This window comes from Argopecten irradians, chromosome 7, assembly GCF_041381155.1.
Source record: "Argopecten irradians isolate NY chromosome 7, Ai_NY, whole genome shotgun sequence".
NCBI lineage: Eukaryota > Metazoa > Mollusca > Bivalvia > Pectinida > Pectinidae > Argopecten > Argopecten irradians.
Window position 1 is genome coordinate 42,492,739 of NC_091140.1, and position 20,498 is coordinate 42,513,236.

Genomic DNA, 20,498 nt, shown 5'->3' on the forward strand with positions numbered 1-20,498 from the left:
ATCTGCCTGTCTGTATCTTGATAATTAAGCTCACAACGACAGGTTTCCGGGCACACACTAAAATCCGGATTTCAGACCTCAATTTTTGACTTATTTGGGCATGTTCAAAGGTGATTTGTGACGTCACTAATGCAATGACCGCATCAATATTGTCATGCTATATAGGGATGAACATCTCCTTTTCAAAAAACTAGTATTTAGTTTTCAACGGTCTCAGTGGGGCTCCAGAAGGGTGCATGAAATGGGGCAAATGAATAATTACGCATAAATACGTTACGACCGTCCAAAGGATATAAGTCATAGATGTAGTATTTATAATGCATCATTATATAAAGTGTCTACAAAACATCAGGTCATGAGAATTAATTAGCATTTCTTGAAAATGGCTCATAAACTATTTTTCGTATCTGAGGGCTATTAAGTGAAATTTTTGTAAACTTGCCCATGGAAATTCATCAAGAAAAAAAAATGAACAGGGTTAAGTTAGACCTCCTACTCATCAAGTTTTAACAACATGATCACAAACTTAAACTGCTTGTGCAACATTATTATTAGAAATTAGTAACATCTCCAGTGGTTAATGAAAATGTGAAAAACTTTTTTTCCCTTACCTGCTAGTGACAATATATACTCCCACAAATGGAAGAAATTGTAGTCCCCTCTATGTACATATATACTTCACCTTATTATTATACCATTTTTGTTTTCCTTACCTGCTAGCAACAATATCTCCCGGCAAGTGAAAGCGATCGTAGTCTCCTCCATATATATCTTTGACCCGTTTATCGACTTTTGTACTGTCTCCTTTAGAGGCTAAAGCAACAGCTTCTTCAAAAGTTTCACAATTGGTTAATAGACAACACAAACCGAAGAATGTCCCCCCACCGAGGCTGCAATAGTAAAATACAATTAAATAGCTGAGTATACGTAGCAGTAAACACAAATATGTCAAATTACTTTCACTTAAGTATTAAATTCCAAATGCACATAAAGTGCAATACATATTATATACTAGTGATGGTACGTGTCATAATTTAAATGAATTACTTTCCTTTAATGATGCCAAATGAAATCCAACCAAAAAATTAAAAACATCACAATTAAACTTATTCACCCATGGATACGCATTTAAACTTTTCTAATTCAAAGACTGGATCAGTTCACCATGAATTTATAGGGGTGAATAGGTTGATAAATTAAAGAGCAACAAACAAGATAACGGTTATAGGAACTTATCCCCACTTTCCATGAATATTGCTGATTAAACAAAAATTTAAAAATTCACTATCTAATTTACAAACTGAAGTGTACTAACAAAAATATTCATAGATCTTTAAGTTTCACATACTAATCCTGGATGTGTCAAAAGATATCCAAATGATATAATACCATGTACATGAAACACACAATTTTCGCGAGGATATTTTTGCCTTACTTATTCATTGCTATTACGATCAGAATATTGAAAAATGGTTGCATCATAATCTGGTAATGAAAATGTAAAATCCTTAAAATTGCATTTTCAAATTCTTGTTTTCTTGCGAAAAATCTTGAAAAGCGTAAAAATAACGGCCTATACAGTATACTTACCTTGCACCACTTTATACAACACGCTTATAAGTCATTTATAAGCACGGACAGCAGTATACTGACCCGCTGACCACCTACGTTGACCACCATATAAGGATACGGGTCATGGAAGTCTAAATGGGAATCTCTTTCTCCGATCACGGAGTTCATGGGTCCCCTGTGTTTTTTTCCAATCAGTGTAGCATTCCGTCTTAGGTGTTGTGTCACGGTTACGATATATAGTCGCGCGATTCCTGTGAGATTTAAAACACTAATTCTAGACTACGTCAAACTGAATGTATCACACATACTAGGTTGACACGCTGCAAAATTGAAAAATAAAAATCATCATAACATGTACATTAAGTACAATGAAGATCATACAAAGTTTTGATATAAGAGAAGATAAGTCATGCAGTGGAAGCCTCACTTTATTGCCTGATTAGGGTTTTAATTAAATGCCGCACGACACATTTCCGAAATCGCAAAATGACCTTTGTTAATTTTATGAAATAAATTTCAAGTTGTAAAATAAGTGTTGATAGAATTGATTGAAAATTGGCATATGTAAATGTGAACTACATGAATGCACAAATAAAACGATACTTTTCGCACATGCCCTAAATTTGTATTTACAGTTGATAATAATTCTATGACTGGAGTAGTTACCAAGTGAATTTTTGCATCTGTTAATGAATAAAGAAGTTCAATTATCATCAAAGACGGAGTAACAGCATCTTTGAAGACAGCTCAATAATAATTTCTTTTCTTCCGTGATCGTGGTACGACAATTGGTGACCGCAGACAAGTGTGAACATCACAATGATCGTGATGTCAGAAATAACAGATGACAGATTCATGGACTGATGAATGCCAACCGCTTTTGGGAAGGTTAGATATATATATATAGTAAGACTGCAGTGAAAAATGTAAATATAAATTGATTGGTATAGCATCTCTTTAGTATTTGTGAAGTTTACAATTAAAATTTGAACCCCATGAGTCCTCCTTTCCTTAACAAAGTTTTATTGTAATAATTTTCCACCAGTAAGACCTCATACCATATACTGTACAATTGTTAATGTGTAAGTGAAAAAAAGCGTCCAAGGAGATAGAATAATTAAAAGATGGCAGTTATATTTATATCTTCAAGGCACCAATGATTTTATGTACAGAGTAATTTAAACACCAATTAGAATCTAAAATAAATAGATGTGCTCTTTCAGTCAGATGCAAGCTAAAAGTGCATCTTAGATGTGAACTGATAAGATAGATTTTAGTGTGTCATAATCAGTACAAGAGCTAATGTAATGTCATTGACTGTCACAGACAGTGAAATTTGATGGTCCGACAGACATATGTCCAACAAAAGTTGACTCGGACCGCTTTTTTTTTTAAATTTGATACGGACCGACAGTCTGGCAATCATTGAATACCGGAAGTCGTCGGAAATCAAATGGCATCTCTGAAGTATTATGCAAGGGCCGAATCTGGCAAAAACATTAACTGCATAAAATAATCATGAAAACAGCTGCCGGGATACTTATAGCTGGAAGTTATGTTTACTTCAAAAATTCACATTAATGTTTGGTCCGCCTCACTCACAGTCCTTGCGATCCAAAAGTCTGACAATTTCTTATAACTTTTGCGATTTCAGTGATCACCAGACCGTTAATAGGCCTCACACCTCATCTATGTCAAAGCAAATTTTGTAGCATACATGTGTGTAGTATCTAAACAGATTGATTGACAGTTGGTAAACCATTGATACACCTCTACCAAGGAGAGGAAGTGGGTAAAATCATATAGGAAATGGCTTTGATGTTAAATAATTCTGTCAAACAAGGTATATCTTAATTCAAATAAATACTGGTACCTGTTTAAATTCTTTCTCAAACTTATAGGCGCCCCCTCCTGTGGCACATATCCCTGTAGCTAGACTGGAGAAGTTTTTGGCCTTAGCCAAGTCAATAAAAGCCGACATTTCACTGGTGGGAAATCGTATAAAATGCAGACTACCAGTCCTTCCCCCGATCGTTTGGTTACACATCTCTAAATGTGTGTCTCGGATTCCTGTTTTTTCCATAGGCAACATTTCCTATTAAATAGCTATGGATCACTTTGATGGTTTCTTTTTCATCCTCAGCTTCTTGTGCTGTTTTGTCTTTTGGTTCAAAATAGATCAGTTTTGTTAAGGTGCCTCCTATGTCCATCCCAAACCATGGCATTGCTACAAAAAGAAATCAAGTCTGGTCATTAAAAATATATATATCACAAAACATATACAAACATATAAATCAGTTTGCTTATTGATACATACATGTATACTGTAAACATATTTAATTTATTGCTGTCAAATTTTAGCGCAAATACAGAAAAATGTGAATCATATGAGTTATTTTGGCAGATACAAATTAGCATAATTCAGTGTTTAAATACCAGAAATACTTTTTTACAGAATTATTCACTGCATGTATACAAATTTGCGCTTCAAAAACAATGTAAAAAGCGCTAAATAAGAATGTTTACAGTTCAAGTCTGTTTGATTCTCTTAATTAGAAAGTACTACATTGATTTAAATAGTGGCCTCTTGAAATTTGATTAATAGGTTGATGAATACTGTAAATATATATGTCTAGTTAAGTGTAAAAAATAGACCAGCAAACACTTTGTTGGACTTTTATTACATTTCATTATAAAGATGCTCCATCACTGACAAATGGTAATTTTTTGCATTAAATAACAGGAGTTGACAAATAGGTATTTCTCTCTCAGTTCTAAAAGCTACTTACTTTACACCATATACTATTTGCAGCATATATATATATATATACATATCTACATCTTAATTCTTTTACTTAACTATATATATATATATATATATATATATATAATGAGAAAGAGTTGTAAATTGGGAGTTTTCCTCAATAACCTAAATCTGATATGTACATGGCATATCACAAGTCCTTATAACGTATTCACTCTCTCAATATTCTTTACAATAATACATTACTTTCTATATACATGTAATACCATTATCTGTACAATTAACACCCGAAAAGATGCAAAATGGTACCTGTTATCATGACGTTTCAAAATTTATCCTTATAATTTCCTCGTTAAGTAATAACAGCGTTAATTGCTATAAATATAACTAAAGTATGTATTACAGACTTGAGTATATATATATATACAGATTAAGGTGTCCAATATAACTGTGACCTTTTGGTGCATCATAAATCTATTGCTTGGAGGAATATACACTGTACACAGGTAAGACTGATGTTAAATTGTGTGATACATGTACGTGTATATAGCACATCTACAGACAATGTATATACATACTAGAGTACACTGTATATAAATCTAGAACAAATATTCATTCTCTGCATATCTACAAGGACGACCATCTGTCAGAGTTTATGTAATAATGACCTGTCTAGATTGAATGTGTTACAGTTAAACGTATGTTATTGAAGCTAAAAAATACTACACCGAAAAGAGTAGTTTTAATTTACAATTAATGAAACCAATATATAAAATTGAATTTATCTAAAACTAGGGCTGGATCAATATATCGGTATACCGATATGTATTGGTTTTCAGAAGCATATCGAATATCGATATGCAAACATGCTGTATATCTTGCTGTATCGTTTTAACAACACAACCTACTGTTTTTATTATAGAAAGAGGAAATTCCAAACAAAATTTATATTAAACAACATTCAAGTAAGAGCATTTCAATCAAAAGGAAGTGTTTAAAGCATCTGTGTCACCTAGATGGATTAGAAATGTCATTTCATAGCTAAGAATATACAAATTGACAGAAATTAATCAACACAGATGGTGAACCAAATCAAATGTTTGGTAGGTTTTTGCCAGGTGATAGAATTTTTTATCAAAATTGTCTTTTATTGTCACAATATTCAAAACACAATGGTCAACTGAAATTGAAAAAAAGGTCCAGTATATCATCAATACGTATCGTGTATTGTTTCAGTGTATTTTCAATACGAATCGTATCGTTTTAGACCTTCCAATACCCAGCCCTATCTAAAACACCTTTAAATCGTTACAAGTGGATATTTATTTAAAAATTATAACTATTAAAGCTATAAGTGTTCAGTTGCATGAATATAGACAGTCTATATATGTACAAGTTATTTAGTAAAATGTAGTTGAACAATTTAATATGTTATTTACATTCTTTTCCAAAACTGCAGGAATGTGCAAGAAATAAGACCCAGACGAATCTGGGTCCAAAGTTTATTTATATAAGGTACTCTAAGTTGTATACATGTGTTCTACTACTTGCAAGACCTGTATCCAAGAAGGGTCCAAGATCAAATAATAATGTATCGTAATTAAATAATTCTTACGTGGTCTTGCACAACATCGAGGACTAAGGATGTCGTAATCCATTGCCGAGCTTGAATTCTCGGGATCAATGTCGCCATTCATTTTGTCGTCTACAAAACGTGGATGATGTAAATATACAGAGAGGGCCTATATAGGGTCAAATGTCTCGCTTCATCAATTACGTCCGTGAGCCATGTGACAGGTTGTAAACTTGATCACTGTCTGCTTGTCCATAGCTACCATGCGTGTCTAAAACTGTGAAATTATCTGTCTTTCTAAAATATGGGTATGCACACCCTCAGACAAAGATAAAGTTCGTTAACTTTGACATTTAGATGATCCTGTATCTAACATAACAAGCATGCACCCGACTTAAGTACCGGAAGTAGTTTATACAGGTTATTACAATTTCCGGATTAAGATAATAAAACGAAACGAATAAATATATTCACATTTAGTGTAGGCTCTAATTTATAAAATAAGTTTTATGATACTCGAACAGACCTGGAGTTTTTCAAAATTTCATTATTTTCATTTTCAAATACAGATAATAAGCAACTGGAAAGAAAATGACATATTAAAATTGTCAAAGTTATTTGTCAGCACCTTAATTTTTGTTCAGGACAGTTATTGTTAGTTTAGATGTAAACTGAAAGTTCCATTTTGGGTAGCGTTCCCAATATCGGGTAGCGTCACGTTAGTATCAGCAGAGACCTAGACATAATATCTAGGTCTCTGGTATCAGACATATAGTAGAGACAAAAACAAAGACAAAACAAAAAACAAGCAAAATTTTAGTGATTTTTTTCCTCAATATTCTAGAGGCTGGTGTCCAGTCCAACTTTAAAAGAATTTCCGGACCGTGAAACGTCTTTCCACATCTTCAAAAAATCCCGCACAGTATACATGTACATGTGCAGTAAGTACTTCAATTTAGAGTATGATATTTACCGATTTTTTTTTATCTAAACATCTTAACATGGTCTGTGGGCATTGTGTTTAATTTTAAAAGATTTAAGAATGTCAATAATATCGGTCAGTTGGTAACAGGGGCGTAGGAAGCGGGGGGCAGGGGGGCAACTGCCCCCCCCCCCCCCCCCGTTCCCCAGGACGGGGGGGCAAACATGTCTTTTTGCCCCCCCATTTTCGCCGACTGAAATTTTCTAAAAAAGCTTATTTGAAAGAAAAAAGGGTCCTCCTGCACATTTTTCGTACGTCATTCTAGAAAATTTTCCGCTGCGCGGCGCATTTCCTAAAAGGTTCAAGCACATAATGTCAAACCTTAAATCGTAAAAATTCAATACACACAAACTAGACTAAAAATGTCCATCAAGGGATTCTATGTACTATTTAAGAAAATGTCTCTTAAAAGATCAATTTGTTTATATGTCTTAGCGAGACAATTAATTCATTTTTTTCTGTTACACAACAATGTACCGATGGTGTGAAGCCGGTATATTCAGATCGAGTAGGGTTCCATAATGTTATGACGACACAATTATCATTTTTAAATGCAGGTAGCTTTAAATCGAAAAATTACCATGTTAAGAACGCTTTATAATCATTAAACTTTATCGTAAAACTCATCTCAGCCATTCTAAATCGTATTTTTTTTCTCGGGGGAGACCCCCCGGACCCCTCTAACACCGAATTCTCGCGCCTTTGGGCGTTTGCAGATTCATCAAAATGCATCGAAAAACTCATCTAAGCCATTCTAAATTGTAATTTTTTCCCGGGGGAGACCCCCGGACCCCCCAAACACCAAATTTCTCGTGCTTTTGGGCGATCGCAAAATCATCAAAATACATAAAACTCATCCCGGGGGTCACCCTCAGACCCCTAATAAAACACCAAAATCTTGCGCCTTCGACGCTCACACGCTAATTTGGCCAATTTGCGTATTCGTTAATTTCCTTTTAGCGACCCCACTGTCTATAAATGTGTACAAGGATTAAATTTAGTGATATATGAAAAATGTACATAAAGCATATATTATATGTTGATTAATCTCCTCCTGTAGGTGTGGCGGAAGGGGGGGGGAGTTTGCAAAATATTGAGGACCTTTGCCCCCCCCCCCCCCCCCCCCCCCATGACGTTTCATCTTCCTACGCCACTGGGTAATGTGTGTCTGATAGAGTACTGTTTGTTCTAAGTTCTTCCTGTCGTCTATAGAAGAAATGGAAACAAATTAATCATTTAATATGTTAGATTTTTCATCATCAGACATTACAAGTTTTCCAGAATTATCATAAGGAGGCGGTATAACGTTAGAGGTATCAGAACTTTTTAGGTTTTGAATCTGATTATCGATTCACAGGCGTTTGGCTCTACAGATATATTTTTCTCTCTCTATATATATGTAATAGTATTACTGTATATATTATATATATATACTATATAGAGAGAAAAACGTTTAGAGAGCCATACGCCTGTGATCGATCTAAAAATACCATTAATGTCCACAAAGTATTGTTCTTTTGTACTTTTATTTACTACAATTATTTACGTGATTACGTTGTTTTCTGTATGATGTCAAATTTGTTATAAAGGGAATTAATTTATTTGTTTTTATTTCTTAATTTTCCGTCGTAATTCTGAATGGAACTGTAGTTTATCTTTGGGTGTTATAAGTGACTTATAAATCCTTGGGTCGAATAGTTATGTACAGTTTTAGTATGTATGCACACCCTGGTCCACTAATCCTGTCTATATTATCAGGTTTTTTTTTTTTTTTTTTGCCTTAACCTTAGTTTTTCTGTGGAACTTTTGACACATATCATCAGGGGAATGTGTCGTAGAGAACATGTCATTCCAGTGCGTGTCGTCTAATTTCCTATTGAATAAGTCAAAGTTTGTAACCTCTAATTTTTCTTTTGTAAGTCCTAGTTAGTCCTTTTACAGGCAATTCTACAATTGTCGCTTTATGGTCAGATATTTTTTCGTACATGTAAATGTGTATGTGTCAACTACGTCGAAAAAAACACCCAGAGTTACACGTGTCAAGGATAAAAATAGGGTCAAAAAGTGTTGAAAATATCACGTAATTTAAATGGGTAGCCATGCATTACAGCATAAAAAGAATAAAGTCAAAAACATTACATATCAATCTGTCAATTTTTCGTTATAAAAAGGATTAAAATACATTACTAAAAAGGTACAGATCCTTATACCATCGTTATAAAAGGATTAAAATACAGATCCTTATAACCACTCCGTTATAAAAAGGATTAAAATACAGATCCTTATAACCACTCCGTTATAAAAAGGATTAAAATACAGATCCTATAACCACTCCGTTATAAAAAGGATCTGACAATATCCCATAGGAGGTCACGTCCAGATGACCTTTATACCACGTGGTCCTGTGCTCTTTGGGCGAGATGACTTCGTAAACCAAAATAATTCTCGCAGTTTTTTTTCAAACTATTTCGTCCCTGAAATTCCTGTCAAAATTTTGCAAGTAGCAATTTGATTGGCCATTTCCAAAGGTCACCTGGACGTGACCCCTAATTGAATTTTCTCAGATCCTCTTATCAAACGTAGTGATAATAAGGACCTGTATTTTAATCAGATTGATTACTTGGTCTTATAAACACATGTTTATAACGCAACCGACTCGATTATATATCAACAAAACTGTACTTATACTATACTTATTATTTATTCATTTTCTGCTGCCATGTACTTAAAGTCTTAATTTCAGCTGTGGATTTCGTTTTTTGTTCTATGAGTGGCTTGTTTTAGAGGAATCAGTTGAAAATTGACGACAATGTATTGAAAAACTTCACTGTCCCTGGTGACTGTGTAACACGAAATGCAAATTATCGTATGACTTTGACATTTTTGTGGAAAACGAAGATAACTCCCTATTCGATGTCATTAATTATGAGAACAATGAATGAAGACAGTAGATGTGAATCCATTTATGATAGCGATAGTACACCTGTATGTGAATGATTTTCAAAGAAAGGAATGACTTCGGAGTGGATTTCCAAGTGTAATGTTTTCTATGAATGTATAATGACAACGTTTTAAGGAAGTAACCGATCGGTGTTTTCCAGCAAGTCACATAAATATATATGTACATGTACACAATTATCACGTTTACAAATATCGATAAGTTAATAAATAACAAATAACTATTCTCCTCTCACATGCTCCTCCATCTTTCCATTTTCTCCTTCATTCTTATAATATAGATAAAACCGATTCATATTTAATTGTGTTGTCTTCATTGCTGTCCATTATGTATATATTCATATTATGTATTCGGGGAGAGGACGTTACTAAGTTGGCAAAACTTGTGTCCAATCCCTGTTGTCAAAAATTTACGACAATAAAAATATGTTTAAAATCAAACCTGCATGTATATACGGTTTACTTGTAACTAAAGATGTCCCACCGCTGACAAATGGTATTTTTCTCTAACAAAAACAGGTGATAGCGAATTTTTCTTCAGTCACAAAAGTTAATTTTATGATAAAAATAATAAAAAAAAAAATAATTGCGTCCCGAAAAAAATCCATGACACCGTGTCATGTATGGAATGAAGTACTGATTGCGTATGCACCAAAAGCAAAATTAATTATTTCAATTTTTTTTGGTGTTAATTAGACATATATATATACAGGATTAAACAACAATTCTTGTTAAAATGATGAGTATCGTTTATGCTCTGTCGGCGGTGTTCAAATAACAACATTTCTCAACATGCACTAAAACATTTTAACTTTATTACTTTTCGCCCTTTGAAAATTCTTGAAAGCACACGTTTTTTCCCTTATTTTTCTTACATATCACTGCAATTCCAATCTGATATCAATGTAAAATCAACGTCAGCTGTAACGGGGATAATATTAGTCCACCTCTCTCTGTCTTAGAGTGGCAAGCTAAAAAGTAAAAATAACCCAAAGGTGATGAATATTAATGTATTTTATAGCCCTTTAATATTTCATATTTAAGATTAAAATCTTTTCTACACCATAATGGATTTTATTTTAATGGGTATAATTTTAACACGTATGTTTACAAACCTTTTCATGTACATCATCGATTTTGCAAACAGGGCAACGTCTGACGGTTTTAATTCAAATACTTCCTGAGAAACATTGAAATGATACTTGGCATTTTCATGGAAACCGTGCACATTGTATGTGAAATGTACATGATGCTGAAAGTGAATTGAAGACTATACGTACCGATATTATCAGTACAAAACAAGGCTATTACATGTATCGTAAAGACCTTTCTTGAAGTTTTTAAATTCTGTAAAATTGAGTTTAAATTCCAAAATATAAACCCAAAGTGATCGCTGTATAGTTAAGGTTGTGACAATGTATAATTCAAATCTACAATTATAAATAGAAAAATAAAAGTTTGAATGGTATAACAGACCATATAAAGGTGACTAAAGTTATGACAAATATAGAAATTTACAAAAGCCTGAATGTCTTAACAGGTTTCATAGAGGTAACGCATAGAGTAGTTGTTTGATGTGAAATTGATATATCAAACACCAGCACATTTATACAACGGTCTGAGAGTGGAATAACATGACGGATTGTGGAAGAAATAAATATATCAAATAAATTTAAATTACATGTAATATTTTGTATCAGAACATATTAAGGTAAAAATATTTATCAGAGATTTTGTAGAAACTCGAGTTATCTCCCTTTAGATATACCACAGGTTATATTAAAGAACATGTTGTGACAAGCACAGTTAAAACAGAAACTGGTATTTTATTGATTTTACTGGTAAAGAATTCACTTCGACTAATGTTAAATTATCTAATTAGTTCGGTTATTGACGTTCCGTATATAACGCAACTGTGATACCTGTGACAGTGTCAAGTAATGCTAATTCCTGGTAGCTTACCGTGCATACATACGACACCAGTGAGCGTGTCCAAACAACGATTCTATATATAAATCTTACATACCTACTGACTACAACATAAGTTGACATAAACTGAACTGGGAACTAAATTATGTAGTATACAGTCAGGAATAGGGGTGGATAAAAGACACAGACAATGGCAAGCAAGCGTTCTATCCGCCGCGCCAAGGAGCACGTGCCCGATATGTGTGCGATATGTGAAAGTAACGATTGTCAGGAAAATTTATGTGACAAATGTGAAAACGGTCACAAACGAGGAAGGAAAACACGAAACGACAACGTCATCGTGTGTGCAACTTGTGTTGTCCAGAAACAAAAACAACACGCTTTCAGAACTTTCGAAGAAGAAATTGTTTCACAGAAAATGTTCATACAGAATGAACTGGACACGTTGAGATCGGAGGTTGATCAATCTGACACTAACCTAACACAAAATAAACAAGAACACAAAGTCATTCGAGGATGATGTCCATAGTGCTATTCAGGAAGTCGAATCCAGGAGGTCAGAGTTGAAGTCCGAGATCGATTCTGTGGCCGACTCAGCAATTACAGAGTTATCGTCCCTACTCAAGGAAGTGAAAGAATCACAAGTTAAAGATTGTGAGCGATCCGAGAAAAATATCATAGAAATGAAGAAGTTGATTCAAGCTGTCGAGGAGGAAATGAAACAAACGTCGCAGATATCACCTTTGTTAACGAAGAAATTGCAAACCGCTAAATCGATGTACAAATTCAATACTGAAAGTGTGGTGCCTCGTCCACCACATTTTGTACCCGGGACAATTGAACGATCTCAATTGAAATCAATGTTTGGGTGTATTCAGGTCGGTAAGCAGGTCACGGATGGTACACATGTCAAACAAATATCCACATTCAAAGTCCCACATGAGAAAGAAATCACTTCGATATGTCCAATAGATGATAAACACGCATGGATATCAGTAGTCATCAGAAGATGTTTGATTTTTGTCAACAACGACGTCCAGGTTATAGAGACTATAAAACTGGACTTCGGGCCGTTGCATCTGACATTGACCAACACAGGAGGACTACTGATGACACTGTGGTGCACAGGGACCTGGCACGAAAATTTTTTAACCAATAGTATACATATATATATTATAGTATCAAGGGTATGAACTCGGCGGTCGAGAAAAACGGACCTATTTTTTTAAAACCATGATTATTTTAATAAATGGGTTATATACAACATTGACGGATATCTTACCTTAAAGAGAAATAATTTATCTTTCCATTGAGTGCTTGATGAACAAAATTGGCCAAGTATTGACGAAGTTATGGCTTGATGAATCGAGAAATTTACGAAAAATATGCTAGGTAGACATTTCCCTGTCCGGTCGAAATGTCGTCTCGGCTCTAATGGGCACCTCAAAAACCAAGCCAAAATTACAAAATCTACGCTTGTGGTGGTAAACAGTACCCATAACTGTGTTCATCCACAATCTCCTTTGGAGGTGTCATAACCCGTACTTTGTAGAAACTCCATTTAAACATCGTGTAGCTCACTTACTTTAACCGTCACCGCCATGTTCATTTTTCTCTCGGAACGCTTCTCGACTTTACATATCGTGACTACATTATGCAAATTATGTAATGTTGTGCTTGTAGGTAAACTCGAGAAGCGTTCCGAAAAAACAAATGAACATGGCGGTGACGGTTAAAAGTAAGTGAGCACTTAATGGACAGTAAATTTTGTGACTCGTCTGTCCTCGGACAATGGTATATCAGTGGTGATACATACCATAGTGTCATCAGTAGTCCTCCTGTGTTGGTCAATGTCAGACCCCGCGGCTCGCATCCCAGCTTCATAGTCTTTATAATCTGACCGTCGTTGTTGACTAAAATCAAATTTCTGCTGTTGAATACTGATATCCATGCGTGTTTATCGTCCGGTGGACATATCGAGATGATTTCGTTCTTTTGTGGGACTCTGAATTTAAACATTTCTTTGACACGTGTACTGTCAATCTCTCTCGTCTCGTAGCTTGCGACCTCTTTGACTTCCTGACCGACCTGAATATACCCAAACATTGATTTGTCGTCCTATGGATGGCTGTGTTGGTCGAAATGACGACAAGGAGTAGGGTAGAAGCTTGTTGACGGCTTTTATTCAAAGTGTAGACAAGAGTTCTCACTTTCTCTCTCTCTCAAAGGTGGCCCTAGAGGAGGCGGTGACGTAGGTGTATGTGAGGCGGAAGTACCCAGTCTCAGTCTTATTCCCGTCTGATGTCCGTCTAATTTCAGTCTAGTTTCAGTCTCCGTCTGGTTTCAGTCTCCGTCTGGTTTCAGTCTGACTGGGGCCTATTGCGGCCCTCTATTTATAATGATTGGGTACGTGACTGGTACACGTGCCGTTGGGACAATGCTTGCCCCAAAGGTTACCCAGCTCATCATAAACTGTCAAAATTTACTAATTTTAATTCAGAATACAGCCTTACCGGCGCCTGATGCAGGCTTAACAAAATAGAAATGTTTTGATTTTCTGACTGGACTTGGTTGAGGCTGGACAGAACCGCCTGTAATATGCACATTTTGCACAAACTATACTGCGCAGTTAAACAGGTGTGTGGACTACGTGATGTCCTGTCATTCCTTCCAGAACATTCCACGTAGTCCCTACCATACCCATACCTATTCGGTAACAATTAACTAATAAGTTGGTCACCTAGTTTAACACGTGCATAGACCGTGCGATGTCCTGTCATGCTTTCCAGAACATCCCACGTAGTCGCTACTAAGTAGGTGCCGTAACAATTTACTGATATTTCGGTCACCTAGTTTGGCCATGCCTTAAAACAACAACCTAACTCTGGCTGCAAACATGAGTAAACAATCCCGCGTTACTGACCTTTAAATATACTACACATCAATACTAGGTCTAAGCAACACTATATACACCACAATAATGCACTATGAAATTAAACACAGCCTAATAAATATATACATGGTTGTTATTAAACAACTAATACTTGTACTCTTATATAAAATACACTATAATTTAACTCAGCCCCGCGATCCACAATTATACACGGCTAACATAACAACTTCTGTCAAGGTTCAACAGGTACCCCACTTCCTGTTTACCTAGCGGGAATATTCAAATATCATATCTATTAATGATATTCATGGGGACTTAAGCAGGGCTACTAGCCTGTCTATCTCTATAGGGTTACAATCATCTATCACCAATAATATCATTGGGGCTTAAGCAAGGCTACCAGCCTGCCTACCTCTATAGGGTTACAATCGCCCCTTTCTTCAAACAAGACAATATGTAAGGCATTTCTCAGAATGGCTTACATATTTCTTAACGCAAAGTATCAAGTATTATTAATATTTCAATTTACCACCGCCTCCTTTAAAAAAAAATTCCTAAATAGTAACTAGTGGCCATTTCATTCATTTCTCCTTTCAACCTTCTTTCATTCGCATGCGTCATGCAGTATATTTTTAATTATCGCGAAGTTATCCTATTAAACGTTAAACTATTCAACTCTTTTACCTTAATGCACAATATGTACATGTACATACACATATTGTAATTATCTTGGACGTTATACTTTAAACATCTCTTTAATATATTCATGCAATATAAAGTCTTATTTACAGTCACAGTTCTATGGTCACAACATCATAAAGTTGGCCAGTAATTATATTTCACAGTTCGTCCATTGTAGTTCAAACATATTTCACAGTTCGTCCATTGTAGTTCAAACATATTTCACAGTCACTTCCATTGTAGTTCAAACATATTTCACAGTCACTTCCATTGTAGTTCGAACATACAATGTATTTAACAGTCACACAGTTCCATGGTAACTACGTCGTTGAAAATCAGTAATATTATTTCACAGTCACGTCCATTTTAGTTTGAACCTATTTAACAGTCACACAGTTCCATGGTAACTTCATCGTTAAAAATCATTCGTAATAATATGGCTGCTCATATATAAAAATCCACAGTTTATCTCCACAGTTGCTGCTTATTTAGTTATATCCAGAGCTTCTTTATGTTCTTAGGTCCGTCATCCACCACGGTTCTTGAAGAGGTCACATTTTGTCTTATCCGCATTAAGACATTGTGATTTTTTTTTAATTGATTAACGTTAATATCCAGACAAGAGTTGGTCTTGTTAACACCAAGACGTTTCCGTATTGTCTTGTAATAACCGAGACATTATATGTATATCTTTGTCTCGTAAGTATCTTTAATCATATAGACGTTGAATATAACGGCATAATGTTTCACCGGGTCATTATCATTTCCTTCTTCACATTTAGACATTGTCTTGTTACGACCAAGACGTTACTTTATATCTGTCTATGGAAGACTGAGCTCTTTTCTTAAGTCTGGGTATATTACACTTCGTACTCGGGTTGTAAGGCAGTCCTGTTTACCCGATTCAATTCCTCCACTTCCTGATGGGGCAGTTACATCTGCCTCGGCGAGGTCAACGCCCTCAGGGTAATTTCCTGACATCAGTGTAGGTTTTTCTGTGTTTTCTTGTTCCTGGTGGATGAGTTCCTTGATGTATGTTGTCATCAATTCTTCTAAGGCTGTCATGTCTTCTGTGGATTGGTTACTTTTGTGTCTTTGCATGGGTCTTGAGGCTTGCGAGACACTCGACTCTGACTTTCCCCTTTTCACTGACCATTTACCTAACCTACATTTCTGACATTTATCCCTAATTCTCCTACGACATAAATATATCACTATAACAACAACTACTACCACACCTACTATCGACAAGTAGGTCGAGAGGGGCAAATCAGATTCCATGGGTTCAAGATCAAATGAATTGTCAAGTTCATTTATCAACTCATCAATGGGGATTTCCTTTATAGGCTTAAGTTTATGGGGTATCTTAATGTTTTTTTTACATTTGATAGTCTTTGGGTCATTGGTTTCCAGAGTTCAATGGAGCCTACATAATAATTTGAAATCACCTGTTGAAAATGATCTGTTAGGTTATATTTACTCTCTGAATGATAATATGAGGGCAAGGTCATATATTCATTTGATGCAGAACAACCTTCCGTAAGGGATAAGGTGTCAATAGGGTATCTGGTCACCACAGTACCAGATTGGGTTCTATAGGGGCATTTCAGTGTAAAGGTCAAAGATCTATCGTGGACAACTATCCATTGGCCATTGGTCAAATACTGGGCCATAGGGGAAGTGTTTGTATTTTGTACTACTGTAGTACAATATTTAACTAAATTATTGGTCCAATTCATAAAAAGATTAACAATACATTTCTTATTTCCCATTATAGTATACATTGGACTACGAAACCTGCAGTAGTTTTTAACGCTATTTACACATTGATTCATCTCCTCAATTGTCATTGTAACCAATTGTGTTTTCGCTTCATTGATTGCAAGAGCTTCTGCTTCTAATTTATAAGTCGCCAAAATATTTGTTTGATTCGATCCAAGGTACGGAAGAGGAAGGTTATGTGCTCGGTACACAGCAAACTTGCCAATCATGTCTATTAATGGAATGGAAATAACTACAATAAGGCTATCAGTACTAATAAGTGTCGTACAGGTCACTGTCTTATAAAATTCCCAAAGGTCAGTTTCCGGGTCAAAAGGTACTCTAACACCTGGGTCAAGTTTGCTTTCTACTTCTATAAGGAGTTCGTACAAGTCTGGGGGTGAAATGACTGAAGGGCTTAAATGTCCTAGAGATAGCATATTGATCTGAAGTTTCAAATGATTAAGATAATCTCTAGCTAATCCAACTAATTCCTTTGCTTCACTAAGGGCCCTGTCGATCTTAGTGTATGTACCTAAATATTCATCAATATCTTAGATTAAGAACAAAAGCTTATATTTCGTTTTCTGAAACGATAAGAAACGATTCACTAATGAATCTCGTTATTGATCTCGAAGAAAATATTTCAGACATTTTTTAAATAGCTCTGAATTGTCCTCAGAGTCTCTTGATATATTTCTCTTAACTTTCTTTGTCTGATTCTTAGAATCTACATCTTTTCTATTGTGGAGTCTATCATCTTTACATGGTTTATCTACTGCGGTGGAGATTTGGGGCGTAACTTCATTTGCTAATTTATTTATCGCATCAATCTCCATGTCATCAGCAGTACCACCAGTCTCAGACGCATCTACAAAATCATCATCATCGTCGTCATCTGTCTGAGTGTCAGCGTTATTGTTTTCTTTTAACTTACCTTTCAATTGTGATAAAGGTATAAGTTCATCATCTGAATCAATAGGACTAGCTTTGTCCAATTCTCGAGTCCGGAGCCTTTGTCTTAGCTCCATTAACGGAATATCATCCTCAGAGTCCGAATCTGACCTTTCTTGTCTTCTATATCTTATGACTCTTTTTAAGGATGTTTCCTCCTCAGACTCCTCTGAACTACTCTCAGGGGGAACTACATATGTCGATTTCCTTAAAGGTCGACCTATATTATCTTTGGGCAACTCCCATTCATCAACATTTGCTAATCGTAAATGCCTCGCGTGTGTCTTCGTGACTTCACCTGTAAGCTGGTTTCTTACCTTAAAACTTACTGGTCCAGTTTGCTCAATAATCCTATAGTAAGGTGTCCATTTATTGTCCAGTTTTGAGGTACGCTTATGGTTTCTTATGTAAACCGGATCTCCTGTCTTAAGATTCTCGTCTTTACAGTTCCTATCAGCGAGTTTCTTCTGTTTCTTCTTCGCTTGCTTCATGTGTCTATGCACTAGAACAAAGGACTTATGTTGCTACTCTAAGGCGATCTTGTGTAACTCTTCACCGGCATACCGCCGTCTTGGCTTTAAGATTGTGTCCAAGGGGAGTACTACACCGCGGTTATAAAGCAGGAAGAAAGGCGAAGCCTTTGTTACCTCACTGGTATGAAATCTTACTGCGGCCAATACTTGGTTCAAGAAAAGATCCCACGTGTTAACGTTTTCTTTGATCTTCTTGGCCAAAATGTCTACCATCGTTCTATGAAATCTCTCCACTTTTCCATTTGACTGGGGGCAATAATAAGAAGTGGTAACATGGTGGATATTCAATGCTTCTAGTGTCTCCTTTACTGATCTAGCGATATTCTCTGAACCGTTATCTGTAACCAGTTCTAATACGCTACCATATCTTGGGAATAGTTCTTCCAAGATAAGATGTACAATGTTTGCTGCTGATTTGTCAGGGACTGGAAATGCTTCCGGAAAGCCAGAGTAAACATCTATGAACGACACGATGTATTTGTTTCCTGATAATGTCTGGGGATAAGGGCCTGACAAATCCATTGCTACCTTAGCAAAAGGGTATGGGGGTATCTGGCTGTCTTGAAGAGGAGGATGAGGGTTACTGTGACTTCTTGTCTGACAAGTCACACACTTTTCAATGTGTTGGTGAACCTTCTTGTATAACAAAGGAAAATAATACTTCTTTCTTATTACGTCATATGTTTTGTCAACTGCCATATGACCTAGGAAATCATGATACTGTCTTATCACCATTCCTTCAAGTTCCTTCGGAATGTAAAGTCTCAAGACCGGGTCATCTGATTCCGCGTTTGACAAATAATACACTAAGTTATCTACAACCAAGAAGCGCTCCTCCTCACTCTTGGTTGCTTGTCCATTACAAAGTCTAAGTTTCAGCTTTGATATGTCTTCGTCATTGTCTTGAGTTTTTTCTTATGTCTATGTCTTTAGGGAGATCCATATGAGGTTTAACAATATCGTCTGGAGTATCAACTGTACTACTGACAAAGTCTCTTGGCTTAAATTTGTTAGAGTTGAGAGCTCCAATCTCTAAGGCTCTGTCATCTACGTCCAAGACATCATGAATGTCTTTAGTTTCCTGGGTTTCTCCTTGCTTATCCTCAGCTTCTTCCGCTGTATCTGTTGGTAGTCGCGATAGTAAGTCCGCGCAACAATTAAATCTACCTTCAATATATTCTACCTTACAATTATAGGACGCACAGTAAGGGACCATAAGGAGAGTTTCTTATTCAATGTCTTCTTGTCTGAGAATATGTAAGAAAGTGGGCGATGGTCCGTTCTTATTACAAAGGAACTGTTGTGTAAGTAGTTATCAAGCTTCTGAAGAGCATATACCACAGCAAAAGCTTCCTTCTCTATCACAGACCACCTACGCTGTGTTGGGCTAAGCTTATGTGACAAGTAATAAAGTGGCATTTCTTCACCTTCCTTTGTCTTCTGTGTAAGACAAGCTCCTATGCATGTGTCTGATGCATCTGTATAAAGCACATATGGTAGGTTTGGGTCTGGGTATGCTAGTAGAGGTACTACTGTAAGACTTTCTTTAAGATAGTCAAATGACTTCTGACATTCTTCAGTCCATTTGAACCTAGCATACTTCTTGGTTAGTTCTGTAAGACATTCCGCTATTTTTGAGAAGTTGGGGATGTGCTTCCTGTAGTAACCGCACATTCCAATGAATGCTCTTACATCTCTTACGCAAGTAGGGGTTGGTAAGGCCCTAATAGCTTCAACTTTCTTTTGGTCCGGCTTTACACCTTTGTCCGTAATCATAAAGCCAAGATATTCCGTCTCTTTCTTGAAGAAAGTGCATTTCTTAAGCTTTAGTTTGAGTCCATGTTGTCTTAATTTGTTGAAGACTATCTGTAAGTGTTTCAGGTGTTCTTCGGCTGTCC

General features: G+C 35.8%; 2 pseudogenes; one reads left to right on the top strand and one right to left on the bottom strand.

Annotated features, from left to right (window-relative positions):
* Positions 1-3,427: 3,427 nt before the first annotated feature.
* Positions 3,428-6,316, bottom strand: LOC138327236 (pantothenate kinase 3-like; annotated as a pseudogene).
* A 5,652-nt stretch (positions 6,317-11,968) lies between these two features.
* On the top strand, positions 11,969-13,477 carry LOC138327238 (A-kinase anchor protein 9-like; annotated as a pseudogene).
* Positions 13,478-20,498: the final 7,021 nt, after the last annotated feature.